Genomic DNA, 15,145 nt, shown 5'->3' with positions numbered 1-15,145 from the left:
CGACCCACTTGATGAAGCCATCGTAGATCAAAGAATGAGGTTGAGCGAGGAGGAGGTGTGCAACCTATGGGACATCATTCCGCCGCGTGCTGACTTCGTCGGGGTGCCATTTGTGACCTGCCTGACAAGTACCATGGTTGATCGGCATGTCATGGTATGTTGCATTTACTATAGTAATTTGATGATATGCTTTATTGTTATACTTAGCATAGAGTCCGATGATATATATGCTTAGTGAATCTGATGATATATATGCTTAGTGAATCCGATGATCTATATGCTTAGCGAATCCGATGATATATATGCTTCGTGTAGAATCCAAAGAACTGTTAATAGTGTAGAATCCATATATACTTATTAGTAGAATTCATGCTTAGTAGAAATGTAGTACTGTCTTCTGATAGTGTAGAATGTGTGAGGCTACTTATTAATTGATATGTTTTGATTATTCAGAAATTGCCAAGAGCCTATCTGAGAGTTGTGGTATCAAGCCTGATGAAGAAGGCTCTGCTGGAATACGCCTTACCGCGAGGGGCTCCATCAGGGACGGTCGCACACACTTTAACTCAGTTGGGTGGAAGAGCTTCCTCGTCGGCTAGAATCTTCATGTTGGACAGGCAATCCTAATTACTATCAGGAACACCCACCGCCCAGGCTTGAGGATGATGATCGTCATCGATATCATCTAGAACTACATATGCATGCGTGTGGCTGATACGTCTCCGTCGTATCTACTTTTCCAAGCACTTTTGCCCTTGTTTTGGACTCTAACTTGTATGATTTGAATGGAACTAACCCGGACTGACGTTGTTTTTAGCAGAATTGCCATGATGTTGTTTTATGTGCAGAAAACAAAAGTTCTTGGAATGACCTGAAACTCCATGGGATATCTTACAATAAATAATAAAAAATCCTCGCCAAAGATGAAGACCAGGGGGCCCACACCCTTCTCACGAGGGTGGGGGGCGCCCCCCCTAGGGCGCGCCCCCTACCTCGTGGGCCCCCTGGAGACCCCCGACTCCAAATCCAACTCTATATAACTGCTTTCGTGGAGAAAAAATCAGAGAGAAGAAATCATCGCGTTTTACGATACGGAGCCGCTGCCAAGCCCTAAAACCTCTCGGGAGGGCTGATCTGGAGTCCGTTCGGGGTTCCAGAGAGGGGGATTCGTCGTCGTCATCATCAACCATCCTCCATCACCAATTTCATGATGCTCACCGCCGTGCGTAAGTAATTCCATTGTAGGCTTGCTGGACGGTGATGGGTTGGATGAGATTCACCATGTAATTGAGTTAGTTTTGTTAGGGTTTGATCCCTAGTATCCACTATGTTCTGAGATTGATGTTGCTATGACTTTGCTATGCTTAATGCTTGTCACTAGGGCCCGAGTGCCATGATTTCAGATCTGAACCTATTATGTTTTCATCAATATATGAGAGTTCTAGATCATATCTTGCAAGTCTATAGTCACCTATTATGTGTTATGATCCGTTAACCCCGAAGTGACAATAATCAGGATACTTACCGGTGATGACCGTAGTTTGAGGAGTTCATGTATTCACTATGTGCTAATGCTTTGTTCCAGTTCTCTATTAAAAGGAGGCCTTAATATCCCTTAGTTTCCATTAGGACCCCGCTGCCACGGGAGGGTAGGACAAAAGATGTCATGCAAGTTCTTTTCGATAAGCACGTATGACTATATTCAGAATACATGCCTACATTACATTGACGAATTGGAGCTAGTTCTGTGTCACCCTATGTTATGACTGTTACACGATGAACCGCATCCGGCATAATTATCCATCATTGATCCGATGCCTACGAGCTTTCCATATACTGGTTTACGCTTATTTACTTTCCCGTTGCTATTGTTACAATCACTACAAAATACTAAAAATATTACTGTGCTTTCATTACTCTTTTGCTACCATTACCATCACTATCATATTACTTTGCTACTAAACACTTTGCTGCAAGTACTAAGTTTCCAGCTGTGGTTGAATTGACAACTCAGCTGCTAATACTTGGGAATATTCTTTGGCTCCCCTTGTGTTGAATCAATAAATTTGGGTTGAATACTCTAACCTCGAAAGTTGTTGCGATCCCCTATACTTGTGGGTTATCAAGACTAATTTCTGGCGCCGTTGCCGGGGAGCATAGCTCTATTCTTTGAGTCACTTGGGATTTATATCTGCTGTACACTATGAAGAACTTGAGAGATCCAAAAACCAAGATCTATCCCTCAACTACGAGGGGAGGTAAGGAACTGCCATCTAGCTCTGCACTTGATTCACCTTCTGTTATGAGTAAGCTTGCGACACCTACACCTGCTTCTACTATTCGTTCTGATATGTCGCATGTTATTGATGATGCTACTTCTGCTATGCATGATACTTATGATGAAACTACCTCTATGCCTGATACTACTATGCCACTTAGTGATTTTCTCGAGGAACGAATTGCTAGGGCCAGAGAGATTGAAAATATTGAATCTGATTATGAAGATGAAAGTGATGATGAAGAATCACTTGTTATTCCCGAGGGTTATTTATTTGATCAAGATGCTTCTTTAGCTATCTTAGCTTGCAAAGATAGATATGAACTCAAAAGGTTATTAGCTAAATGGAATAAGCAATCTCTAAATGCTAGGATGAGACCTGACCCTACTTTTGCTACTTCACCTATCTGTGTTGCTGATAAGGATTATGAATTCTCTGTTGATCCTGATATAATTACTTTGGTTGAATCTGATCCTTTTCATGGCTATGAATCTGAAACTGTTGTAGCACATCTTACTAAATTAAATGATATAGCCACCCTGTTCACTAATGATGAGAGATCTCACTACTTTTATATCCTTAAAATATTTCCGTTCTCATTAAAGGGTGATGCTAAGATATGGTTTAATTCTCTTGATCCTGGTTGTGTGCGTAGTCCCCAGGATATGATTTATTACTTCTCTGCTAAATATTTCCCTGCTCATAAGAAACAAGCTACTTTAAAGGAAATATACAACTTTGTGCAAATTAAAGAAGAGAGTCTCCCACAAGCTTGGGGGAGGCTTCTCAAGTTACTTAATGCTTTGCCTGATCATCCTCTTAAGAAAATGAAATACTTGATATCTTTTATAATGGACTAACCGATGCTTCCAGAGATTACCTGGATAGTTGTGCTGGTTCTCTTTTCAGGGAAAGAACACCGGATGAAGCTGAAATCTTATTGAATAATATGTTGACAAATGAAAATAATTGGACACCTCCGGAGCGAGCTCCTGCTCCAATTAACGATCCTATTCCTAAATCAACTCCGAAGAAGAGAGGTATTCTATTTCTCAGTCCCGAAGATATGCAAGAGGCAAAGAAATCTATGAAAGAAAAAGGTATTAAAGCTGAAGATGTTAAGAATTTACCTCCTATTGAAGAAATACATGGTCTTAATTTACCGCATGTTGAAGAAACATATGATCTTAATCCTTTATTTATTGAAGAACCTCCATACCTCGATAACCCGACACAGGTAGTAAAGGTAAATTCTCTCTATAGATATGATAAAGCTGAAATCCCTCCTGCTAAAATTGCTAGTCAATGCTTGGATGAGTTTGATAATTTTATGTTTAAGAAAGAAGACTTCAATGCTTATTTTGGTAGACAATTAAAACAAGATGCTGATATGATTAAATACTTGGGTGATTATATGGCTAATATTAGAGGTGAACTTAAACTTGTTAGCAAACATGCTTCTATGGTTACCACTCAAGTAGAACAAGTACTTAAAGCTAAAAAAGAATTGCTCAATGAGATGAATAGTAAGAAAAATGATTATGCTGTTAAAGTGGCTACTAGAACTGGTAGAATGACTCAGGAACCTTTGTATCCTGAAGGCCACCCTAAGAGAATTGAGCAAGATTCTCAGAGAAATAATATTGATGCACCTAGTTCTTCTGAAAGGAAGAAAAAGAAAAATGATAGAACTATGCAAACTTCTACTGAACCTATTGCTGAACCACGTGATAATCCAAATGGTATATCTATGTCTGATGCTGAAACACAATCTGGCAATGAACATGAACCTAATGAAAATGTTAATGATGATGTTAATATTAATGCTCAACCTAGTAATGATAATGATGTAGAAATTGAACCTGCTGTTGATCTTGATAACCCACAATCAAAGAATCAACGTTATGATAAGAAAGACTTTGTTGCTAGGAAACATGGTAAAGAAAGAGAACCTTGGGTTCAGAAACCCATGCCTTTTCCTCCCAAACCATCCAAGAAAAAGGATGATGAGGATTTTGAGCACTTTGCTGAAATGATTAGACCTATCTTTTTGTGTATGCGATTGACTGATATGCTCAAAACAAATCCTTATGCTAAGTATATGAAAGATATTATTACAAATAAAAGAAAGATACCGGAAGCTGAAATTTCCACCATGCTTGCTAATTATACTTTTAAGGGTGGAATACCAAAGAAACTTGGAGATCCAGGAGTACCTACTATACCATGCTCCATTAAAAGAAACTATGTTAAAACTGCTTTATGTGATCTTGGAGCCAGTGTTAGTGTTATGCCTCTCTCTTTATATCGTAGACTTGATTTGAATAAGTTGACACCTACTGAAATATCTTTGCAAATGGTTGATTAATCAACTGCTATACCTGTCGGTATTTGTGAGGATGTGCCTGTTGTGGTTGCAAACATTACTATTTTAACGGACTTTGTTATTCTTGATATTCCCGAGGACGATAGTATGTCTATTATTCTTGGAAGACCTTTTCTTAATACTGCAGGGGCTTTTATTGATTGCAACAAAGGCAATGTCACTTTTCATGTTAATGGTAGTGAGCATACGGTACACTTTCCGAGGAAACAACCTCAAGTTCATAGTATCAATTCTATCAGAAAAATTCCATCGATTATATTTGGAGGTTTTGAATTTCCTCTTCCTACTGTCAAGAAGAAATATGATATACTTATTATTGGGGATGTGCATATCCCTGTTGAGGTAACCTAGTGTTATTCGAAATTTCTCTGGTTTCATGTTTATCAGAATGAGTTTGTTAACAAGAGTTGATCAACCTTGTTAGTGGATTCCTTTTGACGAGCATGAGATGGATGAAACTAGAAGCACAACCCTCTGTACCTCTCTATACTTTCTGTTATTTAGTTGAAATAAAATAAAATAAATAATTTTCTGTCTGTTATCTGATTATCCATGCAATATAAAAATACCTCAAAAATAAAAGTTCTCCAAACGCCTTGAAAATTAAATATGATTTTTATAGAATATTTGAGGATTTATGGAACAAAGAACACACCAGGGGGGCAAACCACCTTGCCACGAGGGTGGAGGGCGCGCCCACCCCCTAGGGCGCGCCCCCTGCCTCGTGGGCCCACGGTGGCCCTCCTCCACTTATTCCTGCACCCATCCTCTTCTTCTTCCTCACACAAACACGAAAAACCAGCTCAAATCCGAGTCCAAGTTCGTTTTGCTGCCATTTTCGATCTCCTTGCTCAAAGGTCCTCTCACAAAACTGCTTGGGGAGATTGTTCCTTGGTATGTGACTCCTCCATTGGTCCAATTAGTTTTTTTTCTAGTGCTTTATTCATTGCAAATTTTTGCTGCTTAGGTGACCCTGTTCTTGAGCTTGCATGTCAAATTTATATGGTCAAAGTAGTTTTGATGCATGATATAGGCCCTAGGCACTTGTAGGAGTAGTTACTATCAATATTATTGAGTTTGGTTTACTTTTATTTTGAAGTTACTAAAAATTTCAGAATTTTTCAGAAAATGATGAGGAGATTATTGAGGGGCTCATCGAGCCAAAGCTCGAAGGAAAAGGCACTGAAGCCTAAGTATAATTTGCCGCGCACCGCGGAGGTTCGGGTGCGTGAATGGCCTTCCGAGGATTTCTTAAGAGCAGCCGGGATTTATGAAGATTTTCATGAGTTGGCTCATAATGCAGGCCTCACCGCTTTCCTCCACGATCAATGCAATCAGTATTTCTTACTCACAAATACCTTTGTGCAAAACTTTCATTTTCATTCTAGGAACTCACCACCTACGGTGGAGTTTCATTTATATGATGAGCATAAGGAGATGTCACTTTATGATTTTTGTCGGATTTGTTTAGTCCCTTTTGAGGGCAAGATAGAAGAACCACATCGTGATGATGTGGAGGGATTTATTAATACTATCACTGTAGGGGAAACTAGGAAGGTTTCCGATGCACGAATCACTAGCATACATTTTCCTGTCTTACATTACTTTGCATTATTTGCTAGTTGTTGCTTAATTGGTCGCGGAAACTGTGGAAACCTTAGTATCCCTAATATTATTATTTTGCTCCAAGGTTTATACAGTGATAACACTTTTAGTATGGGCGGCATTATTGCTAGAGATGCCTACGAGCTTTCCATATACTAGTTTACGCTTATTTATTTTCCCGTTGCTATTGTTACAATCACTAAAAAATACCAAAAATATTACTTTGCTTTCATTACTCTTTTGCTACCGTTACCATCACTATCATATTACTTTGATACTAAACACTTTGCTGCAGATACTAAGTTTCCAGGTGTGGTTGAATTGACAACTCAGCTGCTAATACTTGAGAATATTCTTTGGCTCCCCTTGTGTCGAATCAATAAATTTGGGTTGAATACTCTACCCTCGAAAGCTGTTGCGATCCCCTATACTTGTGGGTTATCAGTGGCTGCTGAACCATATATATGCTAGTATGACTACCTAGTAGACTTATCAACTATGATCTATCCATGCAATATGAGTTTGTGAGACTGTGTGGTTATATTAAATGTGGTATTGTCGTTAATGTTTGTGAGATGGTTCTGTGAACTTAGTTTATTTGCACTGGACTTGTCTTGATTTCCATGAATATTGCATCTGACTTCTTTTTATTATTTTTAATTTATACTTACCTAGTTGTAGCGTGGGGTGAAAATAGGGCGCTACTACTACGTGATGATAGTAGTAGCGTTGGTAGAGAAAGAGGCGCTACTACTAAGTATTTTAGCTGCAGCGCTTGTTTAGAAACGCGCTACTGTTAAATAATAGCTATAGCGCCCTAGCAGTAGCGTGGGTGCCCGCGCTACTGGTATGTAAAAACCAAGCACCACTAGTAAGGTTTTCTCTAGTAGTGGATGTTTGCATCCGAAGGCCTCCAACCATGCCCCGGTAGTACAGCAGCCACATTTCTTGGCAGTTCGAGCACATCAAGAGCTTCTTTCATCATCTTGATAGCCACTACAGGATTGATTTCTTCCTTCTCATGCTTGAAGCGATTGCGCGAGTGCCATATGGACCACATAATGGTTATAATCTTTGTTCTTTCTGAATCTGAAAACCTGGGATCACACAAAATGTCCCTTGCCCGCGAGCTAGGATGTAGCCTGTGTAACCGAAGATTAAACCACACACACGCTTCCTTCCAGAAACATTTGGCATGTGAACATGAAATCAATGCGTGATGGAGATCTTCATCCATCGCAAGGCAGATCTTGCATCTGCTTACTTCTGGAATATGACGCCTCTTCAAAGTGTATTCATCAGGGAGAATTCCGCGAAGAACTCAACACAAAAACACTCTAAACTTTGGGCACCACGTTGAGCTTCCATAGGGCTCTCCATATCTGTTCATTGTTCCCTGAGGTCCCAGTAGCCGCCCTTTCCTCTAGAGCAGATCGCTCTTTTTGAGTCACTAGAGCACGATACGCCGTCTTCATAGAATAGTTGCCCGATCGATCGAACGCCCAAGCGAAAAAATCTTCCCCACCACCATGGCGTAGCGGGATGTTCAGAATGGCCCAAGTGTCGGGTATAGTAAAGGTGTCCTTGATTAGCTGCTGCCGCCAAGTCTAGTTGTCAGTATCTGTCAAGTCTGGGACTCAATCAACTAAAGTATGAGATGGTTTTACCATAGGGGACATAGAGATTGTCCCCGATATCCACTTATCAAACCTGTCGGGGAACTGATCCACGAACACCTATGGGACCGGCGGGCCGAGTCCCTTTCGGTTCGACGGGGGCGGAGGTCGTGCAAAGAGCAGATCGAGGCGAAACACACGAGCAGTTACCCAGGTTCGGGCCGCACGGATGCGTAAAACCCTACTCCTGCTTTATGGTTTGTATTGAGTTCTTGCTCGGGAGCGCGGAGTGCTACAGTACACTCCAGCAGCTAACGAGACCGAGCGTCAGAGTTCGAACCCCCCTCTATGTTGCACATGGGCCTCCTTTTATATGCTCAAGGGGTCACCGACAGGTGGCAACGTAGACAAAGGGTAAAAAATGGAAAGGGTGATGCGGTAGGTATAGCTACCTGCTACAGTGTATCATACCTAACCCTTACGGCAGGGGACAAGGGCCTTAAATGCTCGTCTGCGTCGCCTAAACAGTGTAAAAGGGACCGTCAGGGACGCCACCGCTCGCCACGATGGCAATCTTGTCAGCGCCGCTTGCCACCGCTCGCCTGCTGGCTGCACAGCCGCCTGCCACGCACGCCTGGAAGGGTCCCAGAGCGACACGTTGGTGGATGTGCTGGAGCGCGGGCACAGAGTGGTGGCTTGCCGCGGCAAGCGCCTTGCCGCGGCAAGCGCCTTGCCGCGGTCGTTGTCTTGTCGCTTCCGGGAGCTTGTCGCTCACCGGGCCTTGCCGGGACGCGTGGCGCGTCGCGGCAAGTTCCTTGAGATGCCTTGGGTGGCCTTCCCGGCAAGCTCCTCTTGCCGGGGTCTTGAGGTGCCTTGGTTGGCCTTCCTGGCAAGCTCCTCTTGCCGGGGTCTTTTCTCCTTGAATGGCTCGAGGGGAACCATGGAGGACCTTGGCGGTCACCTGGCAAGCCTTGCCGCGGGATGCTGCGACTGCCCATGCACAAGTTCGGGATACTAGGGTTCCCCTACTCTAGTACACCAACAGGAGCCCCCGGGCCTGGGCCATAGACGGTGCCGAGCGCTGTTGGGCCAGGCCCAAAACAGGGCACGGGCACGCGCGGCCTAGGTTACGCCGTATCTCTCTCCGTATCCACCGCGCCCTCCCCGGACGGCACGCGTTGAATGCGGCGTCGTGGGAGAGATTGTGGGTGGTTACTTTATTCGGAAATGCGGAACGTCCGCCCCCTCCCTCCTTATAAGCAGGGGAAACAGGGGCAGTTCGCACATTCGCCGGTTGCTACTCCAATCTCAGAAATCTCCGCCGCTCCCTTGTCTTCCCAAAGCCGAAAGAGAGCAGCGCCCCGCCCCCCATCGCCACCAGCACTACCAACGCCGTCGACCTCCTCCACCACTTCCGCCATGGCTCCAAAAGCCGACAAGGAGAAGGTTGTGAAGTCGACCGAGGCGCAGCGGCTTGCGGCGCTGCGGAAGGAGCAGGCAGTCTTCCCCCCCCCCCAAGCTCGCCGCGAAGGAGCTGAGGGAAAACTACTACCTCTTCTGGTTGACGGAGACGCGGGCGCACCCGCGCACGAAGGTACTCCCTGCCGCTGCTTGGAAACAGGCTCCGAACGGATACCCTTTTTTTGCCTTGTTCTTCTACTGCGGGCTCTGCCCGCCCTTCTCTGAATTCTTCTGCGATATCATGAACACCTACGGGTTCCACCTCCTTGACTTCACCCCCAATGCCGTTCTGACCATGGCAGTTTTCGCGCATCTTTGCGAAAACTTTGTCGGAGTCCACCCCAATGTAGCCCTCTTTCGCCATTTCTTTATACCCCGGGTAGAGAGAGGAGAGCCTTTATCCGGCGGAATCGCCTGGATCTCAAGGGCTGGCAAGAAGGAAACTTATCTGGAGGGAGAGTTCCGCGGCAAGTGGGAGGAATGGAGGGCAGACTGGTGCTGGATTGACGAGGAGAACCCGCAGCCGTTTACCACTCGGCGCCAAACCCCAGTAGCACGCGGCAGCGATTGGAGTGACGTGGCCCCGGAAGACGACAGGCTGAAGATTGCTGTCACCCGGATCCTGTGCCTCAGGCTTGCCGGGCTTACTGTAGCCGCTGTTGGCGCAGATTTTCTTCGCCGCCGCATCGCCCCTCTGCAGGAACGAGGAAGACCCGCCTGGGAGTTCAAGAATGCGGCAGATATCATGAGGCTGCGCCCGGGCCTCAACTTCAACTTCACTGTCCTGGAGCTCAACGCAATGCTCCAGGAGCTGTTCAAGTATGACCCCCAACATCCCGAAGTTTTCAGGTTGCCGGGGGGCGTCGTTCCGCTGTGCAACAATTCCTCGCTCGACCGCATCCGGGCAATGATGCCGCAGTGCGACTCGCACGGGATTGTCCCAACTTGGCAAGAGCCTGCGGACGACGTCGTGCAGCAATTCTTCGATGGCTTGGTAGAAGTGGCGATCCGCCCCGACGAGAAGGACAGCCTCACCCGCGACACCACTGATGAGGAGATGACGCGTATCGCCACCAGGCTGGAAGAGGCGGCGGCAGCCGCAGCCGCGGGCGAATTTGGATTCACCGTGGAGGAGGCAGATGCAGCAGAGGCGGGAAGCCGTGCCGAGCGAGAGGAACGCGTCGGCGAGAAAGAACTTGCCGGGCATGGCGCCGGGTCGAGCGAGCCCGCCAAGGATACGAGCGGCTCGCTGGAGATCAACTCGTCTTCCACCTCGTCTTCGGACAGCTCGCCGCAAGCAGAGCCTCCATCTCCACCAAGAAGGCGTCTCCGCAAGGCCGGGGACGTAGCGGAGCGGCAAGCGGGTCAACAGCCGCCGCGCCGCGCGACACGCTCCACCGCGGCAAGCACTGTTGCCGCGGGAGCATCTCACGCTGCGACGACAACTGGAGCGGGGCCCTCCCAGACCACCGCTTCTGCTCCTGCCGCTTCTCATGCCGCGACGACAGCTGGAGCGGGGTCGGCTCAGACCACCGCCACTGTTCCCGCCAAGCAGTCAAGGGAAGCCACTCCTCCGCCTCCTCGCGCCGGACGTGAGCCGGACTTCGACTTATCCACGTTCAGCTCCGACGAGGAAGAAGAAGAAGAGTAAGATCCTCTTGTTGTACTTGTAGTTCTTCGATCCTTGCTGTTTTGTCTTGTGTCTCACTTGCTTTACTCTGAACTTATTCCTTTTCAGGACTCTGGCCCAGAGAGCAGCGAAGAGAGCCAAGGCCCAGGTGATTATCATCGAGGATGAACCCACGGCGACAGCGGGGGGTGCACCCGAGACAACCTTGCCGGACCCGGCAACTTTTCTCCAGAGCAGCCCCCAACGTAAGTATCAGGTTTGCTTTCCGCTGTGAGGCGCGCATAGATACTCTGTCTTTGCTGATATCTGACTGCTGGTCTATGTAGGAGAAGAGCAGCCCCACCAGGAGCCAAGGGAGAGTCCTCCGGCAAGGAGAGCTTCCCGGTAAGGGAGAAGTCTCCGGCAAGGGAGAGTTCTCCGGCAAGGGATAGCACCAGTGGCCCCCGGACGGCGGAGACCACGACTGGAGAACCCAGTACAGGTAATCCTCTTGCTTCGAAACTTCCCTTGGGCTCTTCTTCTTTTGATCTTCTTCTTGTTGAATATTTGCTTGACTCTTCTCCCTTTTCTGGCCGTTAGACCCATCTGCTGCGGAGCAGATGGAGACCGAGGTTGCCGCCGACGAAGCAGCCGGTGCTGGCGATCCCGCCGGCGCAGAGGCCGCCAAGGCTGCCGCCGCAGCAACTGGCGAGGGGTCTGGCGATCGCACTGACGGCCCTGAGGCCCCAGGAGCGCCGGGTGCTACGTCGACCACCGACCCGTCCGCCGCTGCCGCAGCGCCAGGCTCCGAAGAGCCCCAGCCAGGCGTCTACTTGAAGGCCGGCGAAGGCGTCTTCATCAACCTCCCCTGGGCATCAAGCTCCAGGGCGCCGGTCGAGGGAGAGATCTTCGACGGGGAGGTGCTCGCTTTTGCTGGGCTGACGGTGGTTGACGCGCCGAGCAGCAGCAGCAACGAGTCTAAGGAGGAGCGGCTGCTGCGGAAGCTAGTGTCGCTCTACCGCGCGCGGCAAGCCAAGCTGGAATCCCGCGAGGCGCATGTCGCGAAGGCGGGAGCAGACATCGAGAAGCGCGCGGAGGAGCTCGGGGGTTTTCACCAAGAAGCCCTCCGGTCCCTGGCGGAGGAGCGGGAGCAGCTCGCCGAAGCGCAGAAGGCCTTCCTCCTCGAGAAGGCTGAAGTCAGAGAGCAACAGTGACTTGCCGCTGAGAAGCTGTCTGCGCAGGAAGGCGAGCTGGCGCAGCAGAAGGTCAATCTTGACACCCACGAGGAGGAGCTTGCCGTGCGCGAGGAAAAACTCGGCGGAGCCCTCAAGCAAGCGGAGGATGCTGCCGCAGCCGCTGAAGCCGCCAAGAAGGAGCTGGAGGCGAAGGTGGCACAGCTGGAGGCCGATCTCGCCGAGAAAGGCAAAGAGCTCAGCGCCGCCAAGGACTCCAACGCGGATCTTGAGTTGAAGCTGACTACTTTGACCAAGACGCTGGACGGCGCCAAGGAGCAGGAGGCGGCCTTGAAAGAAGAGATCAAGGCCGACAAGGCGCTGCTGGAGAGTGTTGCCACCACCCAGAATGCTTTCAGGGAGACTGTGGAGCACTGGACGGAGAGTCTTGTGAATGCTGCCACAGACATTGACAGGGAGTTGGCGCAGCTGGGGATGGAGGATCTCGGGTATCCCTCCGACGAGAACCTCCAACCCAGCGCCAAGCTCATCTTGTTCTTCAAAGGCGTGGCGACGGCCCTTCAGCGGCTCCGGGAGAAGATCCCAAAGCAGCTGGCCGACGAGTCGCGCAAGATCTGCGCGGGAGCTCTTCAGAAAGTGTTGGTGAAGGTGGCCTTTCGCAATCCGGGCCTCAACCTCACCAACGTCCTCAAGACCCTGCCGCCGGATGCTGATCTGGAGGCGCTCAAGACCCTTGTCGCACCCATTGTGGACAAGGTGAGCGGGATCAAGAGGATCGAAGGCGATCGCGTAGATTAGGCCGCCTGTTTCTTCTTTCCTTGTCGCTATTTATCATGTTATGAAAACAATCCGTTAGAGCCGCGACAAGCTATCTTGTAATATAGCTCTATTCTGGGTAATGATTGCAATGTTATTCCCTTTACTTGATTCCTCCCTTTGTATGTTTTAGCCCTACGCTTTTAGGGAACTTGCCGGTGCAGGCAGCTTAGCCGCGAGCGCTGAGTGCGGAACGTCAGTAGCCTGCTGGCGGTGCTACTACCGACAAGAAACCTTGTCGCAACTAGTCGCAGCTCACTTAAGTTGTTGAGCGGACTCAAAACAAAGTAAGGGCGCAATTAGCTACGAGTTGGTTCCTCCGCGCACAGGTTTTCCATACAAAGTGCGGTCGTTCAAGGGAGATAACTTAAAAATTTAAAAAATCTGATTGCTCAAACTTTGGCAACTTAGCTTTTCTGTTGTTTGCTTCCCGGCAAGGCGAAATTTCTTGAACGACGCCTGGTCCATACTATTATCTTCTCCTTCCCCCCGGCAAACTTGTGGGCGAGGGAATCTTCCTTTCCTTGAAAAAAAGAAAGAAGAGAAAATAAAGATATGGAGCCTTACGACTCGTTATTGCTTACCGGGGAGTAGGTGCTGCACAAAGTGTCAGATAACACATGCAAAAAATAGAAAGCATGAAATTGACAAGATGTGCGGAGCACATGAGCTTTACTTATGCACGGGGTCTGCACCCGGCTTTGTACAAAGGATTACATGCAGCAGCGGCAAGACTTGTACAAAAGGTGGTTGCCAGAACAGGTTCCGGCAACCGCGCCTTACGGGTAAAACTTACAAAGATGCTCAATATTCCAGGAGTTGCTCACCGGAATGGCATCTTCAGTCTCAAGGCGGACAGCGCCAGGCCTAGTGACTCGTTTCACCCGGTAAGGGCCTTCCCACTTTGGCGTCAACTTGTTAGAATTCTTGGCGGACTGAACACGCCGAAGAACAAGGTCACCTTCCTCGAAACTCCTGGCATTAACTTTGCGGCTATGGTAGCGGTGCAAAGCTTGTTGGTAGCGAGCAGCTCGCACAGCAGCCTGAAGACGGTCTTCCTCAAGGAGCAGCGCGTCATCTTGTCGCAGCTGCTCTTGCTCAAGCTCATCATAAGCGAGCACTCGAGGAGACCCGTATACGAGTTCCGTGGGGAGAACTGCCTCTGCTCCATAGACTAGAGCGAAAGGTGTCTGTCCAGTGGCTCGATTTGGCGTCGTCCTGATCGACCAAAGAGCCACCGACAGCTCCTCGATCCAGTTTTTTCCGCACTTGTGCAGCCTGTCGAAAGTTCTGGTCTTGAGCCCTCGCAGCACTTCAGCATTTGCCCTCTCCGCTTGACCGTTGCTTCTCGGGTGAGCAACAGAAGCGAAGCAAACCTTGGCGCCAAGATCTTGGACGTATTGCATGAAGGTGCGGCTCGTGAATTGCGTACCGTTGTCGGCAATTATCCTGTTAGGGATCCCGAAGCGGCAAACAATCGACCTGAAGAACTTGACTGCTGACTGTGCTGTCACCTTCCTCACTGGTTCCACTTCCGGCCACTTTGTGAACTTGTCGATTGCAACGTACAAGTAGTCAAAGCCCCCGACTGCTCGGGGAAAGGGGCCAAGGATGTCGAGCCCCCAGACCGAAAGTGGCCAGGATAAAGGGATCGTCTGGAGAGCTTGAGCTGGTTGGTGTATCTGCTTGGAATGGAACTGGCACGCTTCACACTTGGTTACTTGTGCAGTTGCATCTTGGAGGGCTGTCGGCCAAAAGAAACCTTGCCGGAATGCTTTGCCGACAAGTGCTCTTGCGCCAATGTGGTGACCACATATGCCTCCATGTATCTCTGCCAACAGCTTTTGTCCGTCTTCCCGGTGAATACACTTCAATTTCACACCGTTGAGTCTTCTTCTGTACAGTGTCTTGTCGACAAACTGGTACATACTTGACTGCCGGGCTACTCTTTCCGCTTCTTCTTGCTCTTCGGGAAGTTCTCCTGTCTGAAGGAAACGGACAATTTGCTGTGCCCATGCTGGAGCTTGTGGCTCGACAACAAGGACTAAAGGCAAATCTGCTGCTGCGGGAACATCCGCTTCTACGGCGAGAACCTGCGGCTCTGCCGGAGCTTGACGTTCCCCGGCAAGCTTGCCGGAGCAAAACTTATCGGGAGCTTCTGCTTCAACGGAACAAACCCT

This window comes from Triticum urartu, chromosome 5, assembly GCF_003073215.2.
Source record: "Triticum urartu cultivar G1812 chromosome 5, Tu2.1, whole genome shotgun sequence".
NCBI classification, from domain to species: Eukaryota; Viridiplantae; Streptophyta; class Magnoliopsida; order Poales; family Poaceae; genus Triticum; species Triticum urartu.
This window is presented reverse-complemented; position numbering follows the sequence as displayed.